The sequence below is a fragment of the Eurosta solidaginis genome, chromosome 1, assembly GCF_040869045.1.
Source record: "Eurosta solidaginis isolate ZX-2024a chromosome 1, ASM4086904v1, whole genome shotgun sequence".
Taxonomy (NCBI): domain Eukaryota; kingdom Metazoa; phylum Arthropoda; class Insecta; order Diptera; family Tephritidae; genus Eurosta; species Eurosta solidaginis.
In genome coordinates, this window is record NC_090319.1 from 102,580,458 (window position 1) to 102,605,779 (window position 25,322).

A 25,322-nucleotide genomic window follows, 5' to 3' on the forward strand; every position below is an offset into this window, starting at 1 on the left:
GGCCGATGGCTTATACAGCACAAAAAGTTGGCGCCTTCGCGTCATTTATCTAGCCTTCATTCTCAAACCGTTTGATTGCATACCTCCTGGCGACAGTTTAAACCAAAATAAGCTAACGTGAATAAATAATTATATATGTAGTATTAACTATGAGCAGAGCCGCTCAACCCTATACACTTACAGCACTTTTGTTTTTGTTTACCCCTGAAGAATAGTCACAGATACAAATTCTCACTTTGAATATAAAAAAATGTCCATAGCGCTCCCATATGCCGTCACATATAAATTCGATACATATGAAAGTGCCTAAATTACATTTGAAAGTGCAAGGAAAAAGCACTTCCGTATGAAGCCAAAGCACTTCTGTGTGATATTAAAATTTACACTAACAAATTGACACCAAAAATTTTTTCAAAGATATTGTAGCACTGAGAAATGTTTTAATTCAAAATTTATTCACTAAGGCGACCATCAAAATTCTTTAAACATTAAAAATAATTTTTCTTTTGTTTTTAATTTAAAATAGTTCCAGTGTACATATAATTTTGTAGATGTATTGTGGTTTGCACTTCAATATAAAAATGTTTGAACAGCCCTAATTATGAGATTTATCTATTTGCTAAAAACTTAGTTTAAAGGCTTCAAAAACATGTTGGGCATCATTTAAATTTGATAAAGTTAACTTGTTACATTTTTGGTAAAATCGCTTTTTGTGTCATTTCTGATCTTCAAATGTAAAACACGTAAGTGTTGCTTACAGTGCTGTCAACAAATGCTCTATCAATAATGTTTGCAACTTGAGTCACTAGTTACATAGCCGTTATTAACGCCAAAGCGCTATGATTCTCCGAATGACGGCTTTAGCGCCACCCTTGCTAACAGCGCAATGGCGTAACGTAATATAGCCTTATACAACACTATTCAATTGGCTGCCATGGTCATGTTATGTCTAAGCAGCTGTCTAGCTCACATACCAACTACCATACTCTGCAGCTTTGTTACCGAGGCAAAATGTGCAACAGCTGCACGCCTTTAAAAGGAAATGGAAAAATCATGTTTACATATGTAGATTTGGGATTTGGCTGTTATACGTGTCTCCTGCGATTCCTGTCTCCTGTGTCTCATGTACTTCGAGCTGCGCTGATATATCGGTTAATATTTCTGACGACATTTGCTTCAGTACTGCTAGTATCGCGTTAGTGTCTACACTTGCCAATGGATTCGGAGTACCTATCTTCTCCTACATTTTAATCGCTGACTCTTCCACATCAGGATAAGAGTGTTCGTCACCGTCGATTCCTTCCAATTCCATAGCTTCCCTTAGTCGTGATTGTAGCTCGGATTTATTGCCAGTAGTATTCAATCCACGGACTTCCAACTCTTTTCTTAGTTGCTGAATCTTAAATTCACTCAACTTGGCGATGTCCTTATTGTCCTCTGGAATTTATTCAACAATTCCTCTTCTGACACCAATTGTAACTAATTCTGGCGATTTCTGTTAATTATGCACCTTCTGCTAACGTTCGAATAGCTGAACTGTCGAATAAATAACTCCAATATTCAGTATTCCAAATGGTCTGTATTTAGACTACTTTGGGAGAAGTACAATTATACTTCAATATCACGTACTTCACAAAAGCGTTTTTTAATCGAACTGCTTCTTTATTCCTCAGCTTGCGCTGCTTTTATACTCTCTGTTGCCTCTTTCATATATTTCTCCTAAGGTCTAGAAATTTCACGAAGATGGAACAGTTGTACCGCATACTTGGTTATTTAGCTATATACGTGTGTATGTGTGAGTAAGAACTTCGTTTCTTACGCTGCAAAAAATGCGATTAGTTTAGGATGAATCTGGCATGATCTCTTTGTATGAGTTGAACCGTTCCCTTTTGTTTGAGCATGTCCTATGAAGAGACTAATTGTACCCATTTATACCCGAAATGGATCGATCGGACCAATCCTCATTGTACCTATATGGGAACATAAGAAAACTAGTCCCTTTTCGGTTCTATAAGAAACACAATCGAAGGGTTTGCCAAGCAACAAAATGTATTTGAAATGGAATAAAAATATTCTCGGAAAATTTAAACCTAACTCTGGCGTAGTCGTGAAGTCCTAGTAATTTAGGTTCAGAATAGGGCTCCGCATTTTTCTTAAATAATTCGATTCAATCACCTGTAATCTTTTTTTATTTTACTTCGCTGCTGTTTTTTTAATATTTCTTAAAGTGGGCTACATAGATTTCAAACCGACTTATCGCAACTGTACCCGAAAGGGACTATAGGGGATCAATTGTGCCCAAATGTAGACAAAAGAGGGTTGCAGGGTAGCTGATGACTATATATGTGTATGTGAGATAATTTCTTTGTTGTAATGTACATAAAATTGCTGCTTGCCCTTTTTGTTGTTGTGATTATTTACTTACAGCATAGTGATGCTAATATTCCCCACATTCCTTTTTAACATTCAACCGGTCTCAATTTTTTTAGAGACTGTTGACTTTTCTACTCGATAACAGTTTTTAGTATTTATTAAAAAATCAATATTATTGATATAACTTTAGCACATGATTTATACTCTCTAAGCCTCCTTTCTCCCATTTCGTCTCTTTTTCCCTTTTCGTTGCTCTATTCTCGTAGCTCTCTGTGCCTCTCTCAATGTCTCTATATCCCTGCGCCTGCTCCCTTACCTGTCCTAAGCCCTCTTCTCTCCTTGTTTTCTCTGCAAATCTCTCTCATAATCCCCATTCCTCTCTCCACCCTCTCATTCTGCTTTCCTTGTCTCTCTTTACATCCCAGTCCCTCTCCCATGCATGTACATCTGCCTTTCCTGTCTTTCATTTTCCCTTCCCCTATCTGGCTCTCTGTTCCCGTGCAGCTCCTTTTTCCCCTTCTTCTTTTTGCCCCCGTTTCATCTCTTTTACAGTGCCTTCTCTATATCACCGCCCCGCTTCCTTTAGCTCTTTTCATCAATTCTTTTGTGTAATGGAACAAAGTAGGTCGGTCCCTGGTCCACTTCCCAGTAAGAAACATATTCCAAATATTAAACTCTTAGAATTACAAAACTCCACACAAGTCCCGAAATAAGTAGAGTTTTATCGAAAAAGCCGTCCCTGGTCTGCTGGAACCAAAGGATTGCTCCATAAAAATGTGGGGTGTTTACAATTTGCCACAAAAAATACTTACCTCGGAATTTCGATTGAAGAATGCCCTATTTAGGAACTTTTATCCTAAACATCCCAGCCTATGTCAAAATGTTTTTAGTTGGAGCTCAGATAGGGCGTTTGTGATGTTCGAGCAGCTGAGAATTGGGATGAGATGTTTATGAATTGGGATCTTTCTGCTGCTTTCACCTTACAATAATGGGACCTATAACACTCAGTGATACAGATTGCTTTCATAACGGAACACCTAAAAACGCCTCATTGTGCATATAGCAAAGCCATGCAATGTTTTTATTGATGCAGGTCCGTTGCATAGCTTAGTTTTTTCCTTGTCCATTTATATTTTTATCCATTTGTACTTGAATATTTTTCTTGCCAAGTGGTCTGTTGGACTCGACCAGACAAATGTCTGACAGCTAATAAAAATTCTTGCTTTACTGACTTGCTCTTGATTGTTATTGTTTTTGGATTTGTTTTTATCATAACGCTCAGCAATGCATTCATTGCCGTCTATCCAATTGGATTTTTTTGTTCGCTGCAACTTTTTATACTCAGTTGAGCAGAGCTCACAGAGTATATTAACTTTGATTGGATAACGGTTGGTTGTACAGGTATAAAGGAATCGAGGTAGATATAGACTTCCATATATCAAAATTATCAGGATCGAAAAAATTTGATTGAGCCATGTCCGTCCGTCCGTCCATCCGTCCGTCCGTTAACACGATGACTTGAGTAAGTTTTGAGGTATCTTGATCAAATTTGGTATGCAGGTTCCTGAGCACTCATCTCAGATCGCTATTTAAAGTGAACGATATCGGACTATAACCACGCCCACTTTTCCGACATCGAAAATTTCGAAAAACGGAAAAAGTGCGATAATTCATTACCAAAGACGGATAAAGCGAAGAAACTTGGTAGGTGAGTTGAACTTATGACGCAGAATAGAAAATTAGTAAAATTTTGGACAATTGGCGTGGCACCGCCCACTTTTAAAAGAAGGTAATTTAGAAGTTTTGCAAGCTGTAATTTGGCAGTCGTTGAAGATATCATGATGAAATTTGGCAGGAACGTTACTCCTATTACCATATACATGCTTAATAAAAATTAGCAAAATCGGAGAACAACCACACCCACTTAAAAAAAAAATTTTTTTAAGTCAAGTTTTAACAAAAAATTTAATATCTTTACAGTATATAAGTAAATTATGTCAACATTCAACTCCAGTAATGATATGGAGCAGCAAAATACAAAAATAAAAGAAAATTTCAAAATGGGCGTGGCTACGCCCTTTTCCATTTAATTTGCCTAGGATACTTTTAATGCCATAAGTCGAACAAAAATTTACCAATCCTTGTGAAATTTGGTAGGGGCTTAGCTTTTAGGACGACAACTTATTTCTGAAAAAAGGGCGAAATCGGTTGAAGCCATGCCCTGTTTTTATACGCAGTCGACCGTCTGTCCTTCCGCTCGGCCGTTAACACGATAACTTGAGCAAAAATCGATATATCTTTACTAAACTCAGTTCACGTACTTATCTGAACTCACTTTGTATTGGTATAAAAAATGGCCGAAATCCGACTATGACCACGCCCACTTTTTCTATATCGAAAATTTCGAACATTGAAAAAATGCCATAATTCTATACCAAATACAAAAAAAGGATGAAACATGGTAATTGGATTGGTTTATTGAAGCAAAATATAACTTTAGAAAAAAAATTTGTAAAATGGGTGTGACACCTACCATATTAAGTAGGAGAAAATGAAAAAGTTCTGCAGGGCGAAATAAAAAAACCTTGAAATCTTGGCATAAACACTGTTCGTGGTATTACATATATAAATAAATTAGCGGTACCCGGCAGATGATGTTCTGGGTCACCCTGGTCCACATTTTGGTCGGTATCTGGAAAACGCCTTCACATATACAACTACCACCACTCCCTTTTAAAACCCTCATTAATACCTTTAATTTGATACCCATATAGTACAAACACATTCTCGAGTCACCCCTGGTCCACCTTTGTGGCGATATCTCGAAAAGACGTCCACCTATAGAACTAAGACCCACGCACTTTTAAAATACTAATTAACACCTTTCGTTTGATACCCATATTGTACAAACGCATTCTAGAGTCACCCCTGCTCCACCTTTATGGCGATATCTCGAAAAGGCGACCACCTATAAAACTACCACCTATCTCTTTTAAAACCCTCATTAATACCTTTAATTTGATACCCATATCATACAAACAAATTCTAGGGTCACCCCCGGTCCACATTTATGACGATATCTCGAAACGGCGCCCACCTATGGAACTAAGGATCACTCCCTTTTAAAATACTCATTAACACCTTTCATTTGATACCCTTATCGTACAAACAAATTCTAGAGCCAACCCTGATCCACCTTTATGGCGATATCTCGAAAGGGCGTCCACCTATAGATCTAAGCCCACGCCTTTTAAAATTCTCATTAACATCTTTCATTTGATACCCATACCGTACAAACAAGTTCTAGAGTCAGCCCTGGTCCACCTTTATGGCGATATCCGTAAATAGCGACCACCTATAGAAGTATGGCCCACTCCTTCATAAAATATTCTTTAATACCTTTCATTTGATACACATGTCATACAAACACATTCCAGGGTTACCATCGGTTCATTTTCCTAGATGGTTATTTTCCCTTATGTTGTCACCATAGCTCTCAACTGAGTATGTAATGTTCGTTACACCCGAACTCAACCTTTCTTACTTGTTTTTATTAATTTTATTTAGCGCTTGTCATTTTTACACAATTGTTGCTATTTATGGGTTTGTTTCTGCAACATTTGCAACATGTTGCTGAGCAATTGTTTATTGTCCACTAGCTGTCTGAATTTGCTATAATTTCTGTTATTTTCAATTTGCCTTTTCTTTATTTGGATTTATGTTCGTGAATGTGTACATTATAAGTAAATATGAATGTAACGACCAAAATACGGTAAATATGCTTCAGACGTTTGGTGGAGTAAAAAATCAGTCCATGTCTTTTCAAACGTTTTTTAAAGTAATCAGTAAAATTATTTGTGGGCATAAAACCACCAAAGCGAAACCTTTTTATAGGAAAACTTATGTAGATTTATTCCTATTTTCTGTAGGCCTCCACATCTGTAAAAGTGCATGAGCTTTTACACTGACTTAATAATTGTTATTCAAATATAATTTTTTGTTAATAAGGTAATAGTGAAAAGGAACAAACATCTGCAGGCTATTGTGAAGGTATCACTTCGAAAACTGCCACATCATCATCATCAGGAAATATTCTAATTTGTGCTATTTTTAGTTGAAGTTTTTAATTACTGTTATCCTGCCCCACATTCCAACTTTCGCTAACGCTAAAAGCAATCACCAACAAGTAAGGAAGGCTAAGTTCGGGGTAACCGAACATTACATACTCAGCTGAGAGCTTTGGAGACAAATGTTGGAGTTGAATGTTGCCATAATTTACTTATATACTGTACAGATATTAAATTTGACTTTTAATTTTTTTTTAAAAGTGTGCGTGTTCGTCATCCGATTTTGTTAATTTTTATTTAGAACACATATAGTAATTAGAGCTTACGATTTCTCGAACTTGTTCTAGAAGAGATTTCTCGCGAGTCCCGCATTCTTGCGATATCCTCGAATCTCTAATTACCCGAGCTTCTCGACGTTCAATTCTCGCGAGATTCTCGAATCTCGAAATAAGCGTAAGGCTCGCGAGCTTCGCGACATTCAATTCAATCAATTCATTCTCTGTTTTATATAGAGCTTAGGATTTTTTCTGGAGCGCAAGCGAAAATATCCAAAAAACCACAAATAAAAAACACCGAATTGTATAGAATACTGCCAATGCAGCGACTGAATTGAAAATCGAGAAGCTCGCGAGTATTACGAGTATTTCGAGATTCGAGAATCTTACAATAAGCCGAGTTCTCCATGTCTCGTTAAAAAAATGAAATATTGTGAACAAAATTATATGTATAATAAATATGTTTTGAGTTAAATGTCATAGGAAAGCAATATCATCAAAAAAATTCACAAGTAAAAAAAAAACAAGTGTATAAATACTGTCCATACAGCAATTAAATTTATGTCGAGAAGCTCGCGAGATTTACGAGTACTTCGAGACACAGGAATCTCGCGAGAAATCGAATTCTCGATTTCTCGGGTCTCGAAAATCTCCATTGTGTTCGAGAAGAAATCGTAAGCTCTAATAGTAATACGAGTAACGTTCCTGCCAAATTATATCATGATATCTTCAACGACTGCCAAATTACAGTTTACAAAACTTTTAAATTACCTTCTTTTAAAAGAGGGCGGTGCTACGCCCATTGTCCAAAATTTTACTAATTTTCTATTCTGCGTCATAAGCTCAACCCACATACCAAGTTTCATCGCTTTATCCGTCTTTTATAATGAACTATGGCACTTTTTCGGGTTTTCGAAATTTTCGATATCGAAAAACTGGGCGTGGTTATAGTCCGATTTCGTTCATTTTAAATAGCGATCTGAGATGAGTGCCCCGAAACTTACATACCAATTAAGATACCTCAAAATTTACTCAAGTTATCGCGTTTACAGACAGACGGACGGACGGACTTGGCTAAATGAATTTCTTTTTTCACCCAGATCATTTTGATGTATGGAAGTCTATATCTATCTCGATTAGTTTATACTCTGTGAGCTCTGCTCAGTATGCAATTTTTTAGAAAATTAATAAAGAAATATGAATTCAAATAAAATGACCGAAGTCCTTCCGAAAAGCAGTCGGCACCCGTCATTGGGCAGTAGGTACGCATGCGGAAAAGATGGGCATTCCGTATAACGACTACTGCAGAAGCTGCAAAAAGATCCAAATGCCAGGGAGACAGTAGAACACTTTATGTGTAAATGCCCGGCTCTAGCTAGAGCCCGACTAAAGTTCCTTGAAACCCCGTTTCTAGAAGACCTCAGAGGTTTATCTTTGATAGCAATCCCGAAGATTCTTAATTTTATCAACAATTCTGGCTGGTTGTAGTACATTGACCGTAACATTCCGTAGGTTTTAGACGAGTTACATGGCATCAAAACAGCTTTAAATAGCTACTTGGGCGACCAGGGTCGCAGCCATATCACCTTCCTCACCTTTCATCCGAAGAAGACCCAAAGTGGTAAATCAAGAGCTATCAAAAGGCAATCGACCAAATGACCGGGTATGCTACTACCCTAATGTAGTGAAAAGTCGAACTAGTTCGAAAACTGAAGCTGCGCGGTCATTCATAATGAAATCCTCTTTCAAAAGGTCGGAAAATAACCGTTTGGGCTGAGCATATAACCTCAACACCTTTCAACTTAAAATCGGTCGACTTTCATTCAAAATATCGTTTTGTTCTGACGAAGACTATTGAAATCAAACTTTGGAACACAAACGTCTTCAAATTTTAGCCTACATTCGAATCATGTAGATGCGCCTATGATTATACGATTTTCACCCATGAGTTATGCATTTAGATAGCTTATGATTTCGAGGGCGCCATCATTTGCCGAATAGATACTCCTTAACATTTCAAGGAGTGATTCGATTAGTCTTTTGTAAGCTATGTAGCTCGGCAGCATAGGCCGACAAAAACATCCGCTAGAAAATCTTAGGAGCTATACCTAGAGCTTCTAAGAAAGTAACGTCAACGAAAGTATGAGATCGAAGTTGCAGTCCTATAGCTTCTGTGCTGGCATATGGTGTGAGGGCTAGGAGGTGCGATAGCGACTGGTGGTCGGAATAGCTACTGTTCGCGCTTCGGAAATTGTAGCTCTTTAAAACAGCTGAAAAAACTGGAGGCGCCCTTTGGTGCGGTCAACCATAGGCCAGCATTGATGCTAATCGTTAAAACTGTGGCACGAGAATCATGACTTTTAATAGACCATTAATAGCGGCCGTAGGTCACCTTTGGCGCACAAACTCTGAATCTTTCCTAAATAGCCAAACGTCGATATTCTTCCATTTCGTAAGCCAGCGCCCCGCCGCCGGTATACAATGGATCCTACGTCGCCGCCGCTGCCGCCGATGAAGTGTTCGGCGTAAAACTTTTTTAAGTTTTTTCCAATCATAATTTTCATATGCTTTTATTTTCCGATATTGTCCACAATATTCTTTAGAAGGCACCCACATACATTGCGCGCCTCTAGTCCTTCCTATAGTACTGACTGTTTTCCCTGAAAGAACTAGGAATATGTTTTCAGGCTTAATCGTATAATTTTGTGCTCTCTGAGGGTAGGAGTCAGTGTTGAGTAGATCTTATTTCGCAGTAAAAAAAACTTTATTTTTGAGAAAATCTGGCAACGTTATGGACGAGAGATTACTAAGGTTTGGACTTTCACAAATTGGACCGAACAGCTCTCGTATATATATATTTCGCTCTCACTCACAGAAGTAAATGCGTAATGCTACCGGACATTTTTTAATAGGGATCAGGGAACTAAAATATGTACTTTGCGTATCAGCTTTTGTTTTCAATAACAAGACATTAGGGCCTTCTTAACGAACACAATTGTTGTTGTGTTACCGGCAGAAACTCGACTCGGAAGTTAAGTTACCGGTTCGTAGTACTCTCTGGTTCTACATCAGAAACCATTTACACCATCGATACTTCAGTTGTTTCTTATTGCTGACTGGTTTTCGATATAAAAAAATATTTAGTGTGGGTATTAAGCTGGACTGTTGAGCTGTGGCTTTGTCGTTGGCCACAGGGAGACTGGACTAATTATGCGGGCACATTGTTGGAAATGAATGAACCTCTCCCTAGAAGCCCAAAGCTTTTCATGAACAAGCAGCTTAGGCTTCTGTCTCCCAATGCTTACCCCTTTCACATATATCTACCTGATAGGACTTAAATTGGGCTGAGCTCAAAAAGTCTTTAAGGAAATCTTCAAAAATAGTCAAGTAAAATAGAGAATAAACTGAAAATCCATAACATATACGCAGACTTTTTGCTCAACGAAATATTACCCGTTCGGTCGTATTTATGTATGTGTGTAGTGTACCAAAGAGTGGTTTACGTTACACATTCCTTTTATTGGTTGTTTTGTAGTTTCTTAGAAATCTGTTTCATATTTAGTTCCTTTCGATGACCTTCCATTTTACGTGTTGGAATAACAAATTACCTTGGCCACTTCAGTATACATTTCGCACACCTAGATCTTAAGCGAGCTAAGTCAAAAATATCGCGTTTTGAAATCGGACGTGTTAATGGTTTATTTTACACAATAGTGACCGATCTATATAGATCCAATGACAACTTCATTACTCACCGATAAAATATCTGGTAAAAGCTACAAATTTTGTTAGCGCATTTGGGAGTAGCTGCCAGTTTTTGACGTTTTCTGAACAATCTAGCTTTTTGATTTGCTCGCTATTTGCATTTATCTGCGTGAAATATTTGTAAGTAAATCACTTTGTTCACTCCCCAAGAAGAAAAGCAGGCTAATGGCTTTTTAGCTGGGCTCCCTTCTATAAATATCTTGATTGTACGCGTGCGTTTAAGATAAACATTGACCATTCAATATCTCATCGTTGTCTTGTAACACGCAAACTTATCTACTTAGAAATTTTAAATAGGGGGACTCATGAAAGCATATAAACTTATAAGGTGTAAAATTATATCCATTTACACACGCTGTTATATGAACGCACCTAGTAATATTATTGATACACTTAATTGTTTATCAGCTGTATTATTGCAAAAAAAATTTTTTTGATTGTTATACAAATTAAAAATGCCAAGATTAAGGGAAAAATCAAAACTAAAACGTCTTTACTAAGATATACTTGTAAATGACTTGCTGATGTTGGAGATTTCTGATGAAAATGCCTGCCGTAATGTCTGCAAGGTTGCATTCCTTTAATTTTTTATACAAAATTTGACAGCTCGTTTACGCACTAGATAAAGCATTTATAAGGTTAAATGACTCCCCCTAATAATAAATGCTCATGGTTACTTCTTCAGCGTCGTTTCACTTTCTGGACCGACAAAATGCCAATCAACTTTGACGTTGACTTTGTATGCGCCAATGGTTTGTGAGCTTTCGCGTGCCTGACGGCTGCTGCTGCTGTCGCTCCTGCTGGGGGTACGTTTTGCCAATTTAAGTTTACGTAAATGAAGTATGGATACGAGTACTTTAGTTTTTTATAAGAAATTCTGCCGCACATGCGGTAAATTTCAAATTGAATGACTGCGAATTGTTTTAATTCCTTCGTTTTTGCACGCTTTTGGTTGCTTGGGTTGTTGTTTTTTTTGCAATGCACATTTCTACATACACGCTAATTTCCCATACTCATATGAATGTATTTTGCATCTTAATTTTTATGTAAATATGTGGCACTTGATTGAGTTCTTGGAAATCTTTGTGTCTGCTCAATGATTTATTGCTGTCCTTCAATCTTCTGTTTTGTCCAATTTACCATTAATGTCTTGATACTTCACATCGGTATGAACATCAAAGCATTTCTAAATTGATGGCTGTCAAAATCTATTCAAATTGTTTTAGCTTAATTAATTTTATAATGCGTAAACTTAGATCTGCAATTGAAATTATGCAATGATGGAGAGATTCCAGGAAGAATAACTTTGTTGGCACTCAGTCGTATATAAGCGACGTTCTATTTCAATTTGTTCATTTAATTTGACATCTCACCCCTATTGATTTAAATTTGGTTCATACATTACAAAGCTCGTCCAGCATAGGGCCTAGAAAGCTTTTAGTATACTATGTCAAGACGAAGGAGTTCTTTTTATACTCAGTTGAGCAGAGCTCACAGAGTATATTAAGTTTGATTGGATAACGGTTGGTTGTACATATATAAAGGAATCGAGATAGATATAGACTTCCATATATCAAAATAATCAGGATCGAAAAAAATTTGATTGAGCCATGTCCGTCCGTCCGTCCGTCCGTTAACACGATAACTTTAGTAAATTTTGAGGTATCTTGATGAAATTTGGTATGTAGGTTCCTGAGCACTCATCTCAGATCGCTATTTAAAATGAACGATATCGGACTATAACCACGCCCACTTTTTCGATATCGAAAATTTCGAAAAACCGAAAAAGTGCGATAAATCATTACAAAAGACAGGTAAAGCGACGAAACTTGGTAGATGAGTTTAACTTATGCCGCAGAATAGAAAACTAGTAAAATTTTGGACAATGGGCGTGGCACCGCCCACTTTTAAAAGAAGGTAATTTAAAATTTTGCAAGCTGTAATTTGGCAATCGTTGAAGATATCATGATGAAATTTGGCAGGAACATTACTCTTATTATTATATATCTGCTTAATAAAAATTAGCAAAATCGGAGAACGACCACGCCCACTTTTTAAAAAAAATTTTTTTTAAATTCAAATTTTAAAAGAAAAGTTAATATATTTACAGTATATAAGTAAATTATGTCAACATTCAACTCCAGTAATGATATGGTGCAACAAAATACAAAAATAAAAGAAAATTTCAAAATGGGCGTGGCTCCGCCCTTTTTCATTTAATTTGTCTACGATACTTTTAACGCCATAAGTCGAACAAAAATTAACCAATCCTTTTAAAATTTGGTAGGGGCATAGATTTTATGACGTTAACTGTTTTCTGTGAAAATGGGCGAAATCGGTTGATGCCACGCCCAGTTTTTATACACAGTCGTCCGTCTGTCCTTCCGCATGGCCGTTAACACGATAACTTGAGCAAAAATCGACATATCTTTAATGAACTTAGTTCACGTGCTTGCTTGAACTCACTTTATCTCGGTATGAAAAATGAACGAAATCCGACTATGTTTTTCGATATCGAAAATTACGAAAAATGAAAAAAATGCCATAATTCTATACCAAATACGAAAAACGGGATGAAATATGGTAAGGTAATTAATTGGATTGTTTTATTGACGCGAAATATAACTTTAGAAAAAACTTTATGAAATGGTTGTGACACCTACCATATTAGGTAGAAGAAAATGAAAAAGTTCTGCAGGGCGAAATAAAAAACCCTTAAAATCTTGGCAGGTATTACATATATAAATAAATTAGCGGTATCCAACAGATGATGTTCTGGGTCACCCTGATCCACATTTTGGTCGATATCTGGAAAACGCCTTCACATATACAACTACCACCAGTCCCTTTTAAAACTCTCATTAATACCTTTAATTTGATACCCATATCGTACAAACTCATTCTAGAGTGACCCCTGGTCCACCTTTATGGTGATATCTCGAAAAGGCGTCCACCTATAGAACTAAGCCCCACTCCCTTTTAAAATACTCATTTACACCTTTCATTTGATACCCATATCGTACAAACATATTCTAAAGTCACCCCTAGTCCACCTTTATGGCGATATCTCGAAAAGGCGAACACCTATAGAACGAAGGCCCACTCCCTTTTAAAAATACTCACTAAAACCTTTCATTTGATACCCATTTCGTACAAACAAAGTCTAGAGTCACCCCTGGTCCACCTTTATTGCGATACCTCGAAAAGGCGTCCACCTATAGAACTTAGGCCCACTCCCTTTTAAAATACTCATTAACTCCTTTCGTTTGATACCCGTATTGCACAAACGAATTCTAGAGTCACCCCTAGCCCACCTTTATGACGATATCTCGAAACGGCGTCCACCTATGGAACTAAGGATTACTCCCTTTTAAAATACTCATTAACACCTTTCTTTTGATACCCATATTGTACAAACACATTCTAGAGTCACCCCTGGTCCACCTTTATGACGATATTTCGAAACGGCGTCCACCTATAGAACTAAGGCCCACTCCCTTTTAAAATACTCATTAACACCTTTCGTTTGATGCCCATATTGTACAAACAAATTCTAGGGTCACCCCTGGTCCACCTTTATGGCGATATCTCGAAACGGCGTCCACCTATGGAACTAAGGATTACTCCCTTTTAAAATACTCATTAACACCTTTCTTTTGATACCCATATTGTACAAACAAATTCTAGGGTCACCCCTGGTCCACCTTTATGGCGATATCTCGAAACGGCGTCCACCTATGGAACTAGGATTACTCCCTTTTAAAATTCTCATTAACACCTTTCATTTGATACCCATATCGTACAAACGCATTCTAGGGTCACCCCTGGTCCACCTTTATGGTGATATCTCGAAAAGGCGACCACCTATACAACAACCACCACTCCCCTTTCAAACCCTCATTAATACCTTTAATTTGATACCCATATCGTACAAACACATTCTAGAGTCACCCCTGGTCCACCTTTATGGCGATATTTCGAAACGGCATCCACCTATAGAACTAAGGATTACTCCATTTTAAAATACTCATTAACACCTTTCATTTGATACCCATATCGTACAAACGCATTCTAGAACTATGGCCCACTTCCTCTTAAAATACTCTTTAATACCTTCCATTTGATACACATGTAATACAAACACATTCCAGGGTTACCCTAGGTTCCTTTTACAACATGGTGATTTCCCTTACTTTGTCTCCACAGCTCTCAACTGAGTATGTAATGTTCGGTTACACCCGAACTTAACCTTCCTTACTTGTTTTACCTACATATGTCCTGGTTTCTTACGGGGTTTTTCGGTTTGGTCTTAGAGCAAACTTCTGGGAACACTAGGACTCCTTGAGTCTATGTGAGGTCCTCTCGGACCGGCCAGTTCAACCTTACCTAAACCAAGCACCTTTACGTGATTAGATTTTCTGATCAATTTAATGACACTCAACCACAATTAAAAGTCTTCACTTACATATTTGATGATTTATTTTTTTTTGCAGCTGTATTGATATCCCATGAACAATAATAAAGGATCTGCAACGTTCCGATCATGAAAGTATGAAGCTCTCTTTCTACAGATCTCGCCCTTTCGTTAACATTTCATTACGGTTGCGGCAGTCTATTGGTGCTCCTGGCAGGAAATGCGTCACCCTTTCGTTTCTGAGTGACATGAATTCTGTTTGTTAACTCCCATTAGCGTGGCGACCTTTTCGTTTCCTCTTCACGTACCAGTATTCTCTTATTTCTGAATTGCAGCTTAGAGGTACAAAGGCCCTCCATGCTATGAGTCCTTCCTTCCAGATTTAGAGATGTAAGTATTTTCATCGAAATCAGCTTTCCTTGCGGTTCTGGGACTGGGGCATTCCCGATATCTGTTTCTTTTTTCCTCTTTAACCTTGTTGCGGAATCGATCTTGCATTTGACTTGCTTCCACTGCAGAACGGTTCGATTATATTATGAAAGGGTTTTCTTAACTTATTTGTCTCCTTATCATTTCTAGTATATGTAGTTTTTCCAAGATAGCGGACAACCGGTGTTTACTCACCGAGGCTGACTGCCAAGTGTTCCAAACCAGAGCGTTAAAAAGGCACCATTCCACAGCCGAATATATCTCCTAGATGAAAGTCATTCAAAAGGCGCTGTCCAACTAACATCCTTTATAAGGTGGGTTGGCAGTTTTTGATTTTGGTTGGGTGCTATGGAATTCGGATAAGACCTCACCCTATCGACAAGTTTCGTTCTCTAGTGAGGGCTGTCCGCAGCTACATATGTTATACAAAATTTTTTTTTCTGTCCTCCTCGTATTTTGAGGCGAAAGAAAACTATTTCAAATCTCATAAGCTATCTTATGTATGTTTATGAGAATTCAGTCGTACCTTTTAAGATACTTGCGAAGCAGCACATGCACCAATTTTCGGCCCTGATTCGGGTAATGCAGACAATATTCCCGAAGAAGCAGACAGGATGAATCAGTTTGGTGGCAAGATTCGCGTTGTTCCCAGCAAGCAGCATATAAAACAGAGATTTTAGTTCTTACAAAAAATCACATCCCGTTAGAAGTTGGTTTTGGAAATATCTCTGGAAATGGGGGTTTTAAGAACCGCGTACATATTCGCAGTTTTGAGAGCTGGGTACTTTTTCGAACCAGGCACCTTTTTAGAACCGGGTTAATATTCAGAATCATGTAATTTTTCAGAACCGGGCACTTTTTTAGAACTAGGTGGCTTTTAAAAACCGTGAACATATTCAGGAGCAGGTACTTTTGAGAACTGGGTATTTTTCAGAACCAGGAACTTATTTTTGAACTGGGTGCATTTTGAACCGGGTACATTATTAAAACCGAGATATTTTAAAGAAAAGCGTAATTTTTTTAATCAGTAGTTCTTTTGGATCCGGGTACTATATGAACCGGGTACTCCTTTGAACCGGGTATCTTTCAAGGACCAGATACTTCTTCAGAGCTTGAACGATTTTAGAGTCGAATAATCTAATCGGCCAACGAGCGGACTTAAATTGGTGGAATATAATTGCAATAATAGGCCACTGGCTCTTAGTCCAAAGGGGAGTCTGTAAACAACAGCTTTTGACTCATAAATAACAGATTTTTGTTATGAACTCCCAGAATGATCCACTTTGTTTTATTTCTTTTCATACTCTGCTTGAATAACTGCACTCAACAACAGTTCCGTAGCGAGCTTCATTGAAATATTTAATTAGCATTGCTCTTAAAAAATTAAAATATCATTAATCGCAATTTATAACTGTAAAAAGTGGCGGAAGAAAACTAAAACAAAGAATATTAATGTTTAATGACATTTAAATAACTGTTTTATCCATGCCATAAAACGTGCAACTTAACTTGCATGTCTGCCGCGCAAAACGTTGGGGAAAATGTAAGGCCGAGTAAGGCGGAAGTGATCAGTAATAAATTTGATACACCGCAATAACGACTGAGCTTCCCAAAACTGAGCGAAAATACTCTTCATTCCACTATACTTAAGTGTCTCGGTGTTGAAGCAGTCAGTGAACCCAGACCAAAACTCAACACTTCCTAAGGTCGGGTTGGCACGATGACTGCTACAGAAGCATTCGAGTGAGGTTTCTCGAGGAAGGAACTGGAAAACAGAAACGACACAGAACAATTGGTTCTAGTGGAATTTAAGAACATGCGTTCATTCAGTCCAAGTTTTTCCAACCCAGAAAATCAAAACAAATACAGTTATAGTCACTAAATTTGCATCCATATGAAAACAATTGTCTCTGATTACAAAAAAAAACAAAATCAATAAAAAGCGAACGATCTGATAACAAAGAATTTTATAAGCCAAGTTCAAAGTGTCATAAATTAAAAAGTATTAATATATGGCATAAAATAAAACGATTCAGAAAACTGTAACACGACAAAGACAAAACCAGGCATGCTTAACGAACGAAACGATATCATTTCGTTACGATAATCAACGCTAATAAACGGAACGAAGTCACTTCGTTTCGTTTATTAACGTTAAGAACGTCAAATTAACGTTAATTTGACGATCTTAACGTTAATAAACGAAACGAAGTGACTTCGTTCCGTTTATTAGCGTTGATTATCGTAACGAAATGATATCGTTTCGTTCGTTAAGCATGCCTGGACAAAACAAAGAAACAATAATTAAGTATTGTGAAAACGAATGCGTAAATTTGTTCACTATACCAGCTTAGTATATACATACATACATACACATTAGGGTGTGCGCTATATACTAACTACTTAGGTACTATCGCTTTCCAATATAAGCTTAAATGATCTATAAACACAAATTTTGCTCAAAAAAATTTTTTTTATCGGACAGATAAACCTTAAGCTTTATTTGAGAAAACGGCCGTAAGACATGGTATTTACTATTGGCAACTGAACGATCAAAAATTACACCCTACAAGTCGCTCATCATACCTTTCCGGATGCCTGGCTCGGAAAAAAAGACAGTGCCAGAAAAGATAAGATGACTCTTAAAGTGCTTGATAGAAAAGTTATCCGGAAGACTTATGGTGCTGCCCGTGATGACGGAGAGTATCAATGGAGGTATAATGGTGAGCAGTATCAGATTTACGCAGATATGAAGGTACTGTAGCAAATAGAAACCCAAAAGCTAATGGATGAAAACGCTCCGCCAAGAAATTATTACAGTAGATACCGCAGTTCGGAAACAGAGGAGCAGGGAGACCTCCACTAAGTAAGTAGAGACTGGAGGGTGGGATAAGGGGTTGAAAACGAAATTCACAGCTTCCGCAACCCAATTGTTAACCACACCTACGCGAGGCGAATTATGTTACAAATATGCATCTGTCATACATATACTGTGCAGACGAGGATCTGGCGCGCTAAGTTCCTCATGCAATTAGCGTGTAGGGGCGTGATGGCCAAGAAGGTTGAATATGATCCCAATAAATCGTTCCCGGGATGGTCGAGCTAATAACTTAATGGTGCTTTTTACCGGAATGTACCGGATCCGACAAAGGACCATCCACACCGACAACACTACCCAAACCCTTCGGGGAGTGTCTTTACCACTACAACAACAACAGGCAGGTAGAGAAAGATTAGGCTTCGGTTATTGCGAAACGGGGGGTGACTTGTTATGAAACGGACAAAATTGCTTAGAGGATTAAGCGCAAATCAACCATAATTATGATGAATCAACCATGTATATGATTTTCGGTAAATTCATTGAAAAGATGTGTAAACATCTCTGCTCACGGTATGAGGAAATCTAGAACACAGGGGTAAAGTGAGTGTAAGCCTTGTTGTTGTTGTATTAACTATAAAGACATTCTCCGAAGGTTTTGGGGAGTGATATCGATGTTGATGGTTCTTTGGCGGATATAGATCCGGTACGTTCCTGTAACAAAGCACCATTAAGGTACTAGTCCGACCATCTCGGGAACGATTAATATGATCACATTAAACCATCTAAACTTTTTAATCGATTATTTGTAGAAAAGTTATCGATTTTCCATCGAAAAGTTGTCGATTTATTTCAAAAGAAAAGGGAGAGATTTAAAAGTTAAGAGTTATCGAAAGTTATCGATGTGTAATAGAAATGTATCAAATAGTTATGGAAAATGTATCTATTAATTATGAAAAGTTTATCGTCATGTTTTCGATAAGTTATCGAATTCTTATGATAGTGTTGCTTATACATTATCCGCGTGTTATCGATTTGCTATCTATTTCATATAAAAAGGCATATAAAAAGGAATTATAGATTATTCATAAAACAATTATCGTTTTGATGGCGAAGGGTTATCGATTTTAAAACAGAATGCTACCTATTTGTTATCGATTTTTTCTGTACGACTCATCAGTTTGTTATGAAAGAGATACTGATAAAAATTCAGTATAAAATTGATGACAGATCTGTAAACCGTCGATAACAAGCCGATTACTTATCAACAAGAAGACGATGACTGAGCAATAACAAACCGATTGCTCGACGATAGTAAAACAATTACTTTTGTCGGTGTCGGTTGTTACCGATAAGAAGCCGACGAAGCTGTTCTCAAAAATCCCCACCTATTTGTTGTTGTTGAAGTTGCCTCTGTTGCGTCATAACGCCTAACCCTGGGGGAGATCTAGCCAACTTAAAAGCATCGAACTTCACGAATACTTCGTACTCACGCTTTTTTTCTACTACGATATGGCGCAATCCTTGTCAGTGCGCTTTTTAAAATTCTAAGCTGTTTTTTGTTTTCGACAACGCTAATGTTTGTACTCATACGAACAATGAGGCTAAAAGTTGCTTAAAAAAGTAGGAAAAAAATTAAAAATAATATTTAAACATATGATGCTGTCGCGGCGACAACGTTATACGCCCGATCGTCACCATTGTCCTTCCAGTTATGTGTCATTTACTTTCACCGATGTCTCCCCACCTTTTGCTCAACCAATTGCTCGTTCCGTTGAAGCGTAATAATTCTGTTGATGTTGTTTTGATCTAATTTCATTTCTTCCTGGTTCCTGTAAGCAAATATGTGCACATTTGTATGTGTGCGTGTGCCATTAGCAATCTCTCGTACGATCACTTTGACGATGCAGCTCAAATGCGTTCTGAGAAAGCTGCTGCAAACCCCACTATCTTTAAACAATTTTTTAATTTTTAATTTTTTTAATTTTCTTTATTTGCTTGCACGATCGCCTCTGCTTGTTTGTCTGTCATGCGTCTGGTTTGTTATTTACTCATCTGCAAGCCGATCGCCTTTTATGTGTCTTACAAGTGATGAAGTCTATCTGACGTTGTGTGCTTTACACGACATACCCAGCGAGCATTTTGAAGTACAGGTGATTAGAAAATAAATTTTATTACGAGTCGTTTGCGACACAGTTAGAAAAGATAACATAAGAGAAAACACAAGGGCATATATGATCCCGGCAAGGGCACTTTATCTCTAATTTTTGCAACTCCAACTCTCTCTAGAGTTGATACGTATTCGCACACCCTGTGATTTTGTCACAGTCACTAAAATATCCAAAAAAAGACCATAACTCCACTCATGGTCAATGAATTCGCGATTTGTGCCGCTATCTCCTGCTAGTTGTCGCAGTAGGCCATGTGAATCAATGCTCCGTTATTCCCTGAGCTCCATATTTAAACTCTCGAGATTACGTCAAGTTGTTAAGCTTACCAAGGCAAAACCCCGATTCTCCTACTGCGATTCACAGCCGAACAATTCTCAAAATGCCAACTGGGTATAAACATGTAATATGTACATATTTACATAATGAAAATGCACATGTGTTTGCATTAAAGTTGTTCATACGTCAATATTTGCAAACTGTCGCTTCACCGTATGCTAAAGCAGGTTGAGTGGGCGCCGAGAGTTCGTTAAGGTGAATGCAGTTAATTTATTAGATTGTATGGGAGATCGGCCGTACTCCTTTTATTATCATTTAAAATACCTTTTCTTAATTATGTGTAGAAAGACTATCTGGGCCATGCTGGATTGACAGTCCTTAAATGTGTGAAGCTCATGTAAATCCGAATCTTAGAACCGACCCAAAAGTTCAAGGGATCATTGGTTATCGCAGTCATAGCGCTGGTACCAAAAGGTGCTTATACCGGAGCGTACTGGATGCATATCTGCCAAAAGACTGCCTATATCCGTAGCACTCCCAAGACCGTCGAGGAGTCGTTTTACAGTTACAACGACAACAACAACAGCAGCTATGTTCCAATTTTTTCATCTTCCGACTTACATCCATTACAACAAAATATAATATTCGCGAAGTGAAATACACTGTTGCCTTGTATACTTAGTTAGCCCAGTGTCCGTTGTCCTTGGAGGGAGGAATGGGAGGAAGAATTCACCTTTGGCAGTGAATTAATAACTGCTTCAAGAATTGGTCGACGTTGGAAGGGAAGGTTGATGGGAGCTATTTTTTCAGAAGATCGGTGTAAGTTGCAAGTTCAAGCTGACCGATCAATGTGGTTCTTCCAGTCAGAAGTCGACTAGTGCTACAATGGTTAGATAACTTAACATCTATTCTAATAGCCAAGCCCTGAGCTCAACTGTGGTGAGATTTTGAAATATAGACGGGCTATAGTTACCTCGTACAACTGTCTCGCAGATCTTCTGTTTGCTTGGATAAAACTGAGTCAAACGAAAAGGTTGTATGGAATCTGAAATACCGTTAGCCACCTGAACTCTGTTTCTGTACAGTTTGTCTTTGAGTTAACACTGGACAGTCACTAAATATTGCAGAAAAGCACCGAAAGTGGATGACAAAGCTCCTATGTCAAAGCTGATTGGGGTTCTGCATGTTTAGTGACAAAGAAAAGTCCAGGCGATATATCTTAATATACTGGGAAAACCTTACAGCTGTAAGGGCTCGGCTCCCTTAAAAGGGCACATCTATGATCAAGATTAGTAATTATAGTTAAGGCTTAAGCGAGCTTCTTATTCCGGTAACTGCCATTCAACTTTACCTTAACTTGTTACAACAGACCAATTGGAAGGAAGTTAGTTAGTTTGTTTTAAGAATCGGATTTTTTTCACATTTGGAGTAGAATAAATAATACACTCAAACCTCTTCAATAGATTACTGGCCTATGGTAATATTTTGCTTTCAAGGAGTCTGCCGAATTACTCGATACAGAAAATCTAGTTCAACAACAACGGGCTTCCATTGTTCCAAACTATGGATCATAAAAATGAAAAGTATTTGATCTTTCGCATACGCAATGAGACCACAATTGTGCTGTGGAATTCAGACTCCTGTTCTAAACACATTTAAGCGGGTTAAAGATATGAAGATTACCGTTATTTTCACTGGGTATTCTTTGTATTCTGCCCGACTTGAAGATGACGGAGAAAAAGTTTGATGAAATCTCGTTTCTCCAATTACACGATCCTTTGTTAATATGATTTCTTGTATGCATATTTTAGTTTCTTTGCCATTTCATCTTCTTTTCGCTCTCTTCCCTGCTTCTTTTCTCATTACACTTACAGCATATAAATTAATTGCAAGTTGCTGCAAATTCCTTTGTATATTATTGATGAAGATGCTGTTGTTGCTGACATCTTTGTTGTTGCGGTACATATTTTTTGTAAATGGTGTCGTCGTACACATCCCACATGTAAAGTTTTTTGTTGTTGCGCCTTTTGATTATTTTACTTTTTATTTTCTTATTACATTCCTCCATAAGAACGTAGTATGTATGTAAAGACGAGTGTAGCGAATATGCATCAAATGCCTACCAACAAAGCTTACAAAACTTGGCTAGCAGCAGAAAAGCTTTACTTGGATGCATGTAGCAGTTGGTCGGCAAAGCCTGTTACCAACGCGGGCTTGTACTAGGTACTTGAATTGGTTCATTCTTTCGCCCGCTTCTTTACTTGATTGTTGGCCATTCGATCGGTTCTTTGTTGGTTCGTTAGCTTCGGGCTCTTGCTAGCCTGTTTGGGAATTCATGCTGTTAACTTATCAGCCTTTAAGCATGCGGCTGTGTGCAAGAATTCCTGCCTTTTTTTGTTGCTTTCGTAAATGTACATTGCGTTTCGTTGTAATTTTTTTTTGTCTCCTCGCCAAGTTGACTTGTCTTTGCCTTGTGTGGAATTCAGTGTCAATGGCACAACGACAATAACAACAACAACAGCAATCACAAAAGCTACAACAAAGAATATCATCGGTTCAACATTCACAAAACGAACATAACGTCATTTGACTTCAGCTGCGCACCAACGCCGTTTGCTTTGATTGTCATTGTCAGCTTTAGCCTCATTCGCCGGCAGTTGCCCATTGCGATTCGTCGTAAGTTCACGTTCGCCAATTCACCAGCTCAGCCAAGTCAACAGCAGTCACCAACAATCATTAGTTGAGTCGCCGCTTGCCATTTCAGCCGGATGAATGTTAAGTTGCCAACAATTGTTGCTGTCAGTTTTAGTCGTTGCGGAATCTCAGCGCTGCGCAGGCGTGCCGTGCCACTCAGTACGTGTATTTGGCGTCTGCGTCTGTGTCATCGTCGTCTTCCTCCTCTTCGATCTTATAAGCTGCACCCGCGCCGCGTTTTGCTTGGTTGTTGTTGTTAGCCATTTATTAAGTCGATTCCGGTCGATTAGTGATTGTTGTCTGTTAAACGAGTGGTGACTGTGCGTGTTTTGAATTGTAGTTTTATGTTTGTGGCATAATATAAACGGTAACAATTGCCATTAAAAATTCTTAACGCTTTCTCCTGTCGTGCGCTGACGGCAAGGCGTCCCACTTCGCGTGTGTTTTACAAAATCTCTTAACATTTGGTGCTGGTAGAGCTCGGCGAGCCCTCATGGGTAAGACCAGCTTGTCTGACATGTGAAATTTTCGTAGAGGATGTGCAATGATTAAAGTGTAAGTGTTCTCAAGTGCAACATTAAAAAAAAAAACAGTGCAAACAAAAGCGGAAATAGGAAAATTGTGAAATTTTCTAAAACCAAAAAGATTGAAAAATTAATAAAATAGGGCAAAAGCCAGCTTTGATTTTGTTAGCTTCCAAAGAAAATCACGCCATACGAAATTATGAAACAAATAAATACAAAAAATCGACAGCTGAGTGTAGCGATAACCCAATTTCAGCAGCCACTTCGAAAACGCCCTATCCTAGAATTCGGAAGAACACGCCACCTCAGAATTTGTTTCATAACCTGAGGCGGTTCATGTCAAAATTTAATTAATTTTTGCTGAGTTGGAGCGTTTTTCAAACGAATTACGATATATGTACATATGTATATCGTTTGTTCGAAATTTGTTAAAATATGGCGTTTTCAAGATATTGTTTCGAGTAAGACGCTCCTACTCCCATCTTGTAAAATTTGTTTTATTGTATACAAAGAAAATAAGATTAAAAAAAAAATTATATAAAATGAAATAAAATAAAATTAAATTTAATTTAATCTATTAAAATAAAATTAATTTAAATAAGATACATAAAGTAAAATAAAACTAAATTAATGATATAAAATAAAATTTAAAAATATAAAAAAGGAATGAAGTAATAAAATAAATAAAATTAAATAAAGAAACATAAAATTTAATTAAATTTAATTTAATAAAATAAAAAAAATAAATAAAACAAAAATAAAAAAACGAAATAAAATTAGTAAAATTAAATTAAAAAAATTAAAAAAAAAGATTAAAAAAAATATAAAAAAAAAAATAAATAAAATAAATAAAAATTAAAAGAGAATAAAATAAAAAAAACTAGTAAAATAAAACAAAATAAAATAAAAAAAGAAAGAATTAAAAAAGAATAAAATAAGATGAAATAAAATTAAGAAAAATTAAAAAGATAATAAAATAGAAGAAATAAAATAAAAAGCTATGTAATATAAAACAAAAGAAAATGAAATAATGTAAAATTAAAAAAAAAACAAATAAGTAAAATAAAATGCAAAAAAAAGTTAAATGAAAAAAATGAAAAATTAAGCACTGTAAAATAAAAAAAAATTTAATGAAGTAAAAAAAATCAGCAAAAATAAAATAAAATGAAACAAAATTAAACTAAATAAAATAAATCAAAGTAAAATAAAATTAAATTAAATGAAATAAAATAAAAAATAAAAAAGAATGAATTGAAAAATAAAATAAAATGAAGAAAAATAAAATGAAATGAAATAAAACTAAATTTAACATAATTTAATAAAATAAAAAAATAAAAAGAAAAAAATAAGGTAAAATAAAATATAATAAAAAGAAAAACTAATAATTAAAAAAAAAAATAACAAAAAACATAAAATAAAATAAAATAAAGAAAAATAAAAGGAGAATAAAATAGAAAAGAATAAAATAAAAAACTAAGTGAAATTAAAAAAAAAATGAAATATCGTAAAATTCAGA

General features: G+C 36.8%; 1 protein-coding gene across 5 annotated transcripts in view; it reads left to right on the forward strand.

Annotated features, from left to right (window-relative positions):
- The window catches only part of AdamTS-A (ADAM metallopeptidase with thrombospondin type 1 motif A), a 358,159-nt gene that overhangs the window by 193,607 nt on the left and 139,230 nt on the right, over positions 1-25,322 (forward strand). The window contains exon 1 of one of the 5 annotated variants that reach the window (XM_067759429.1): positions 20,876-23,837. The exons of the other annotated variants lie outside the window; for them this stretch is intronic. The gene's annotated coding sequence lies outside the window, so the exon portion shown is untranslated. Of the gene's footprint in view, positions 1-20,875; positions 23,838-25,322 lie in introns of those variants that run through there. 5 annotated transcript variants of the gene reach the window in all.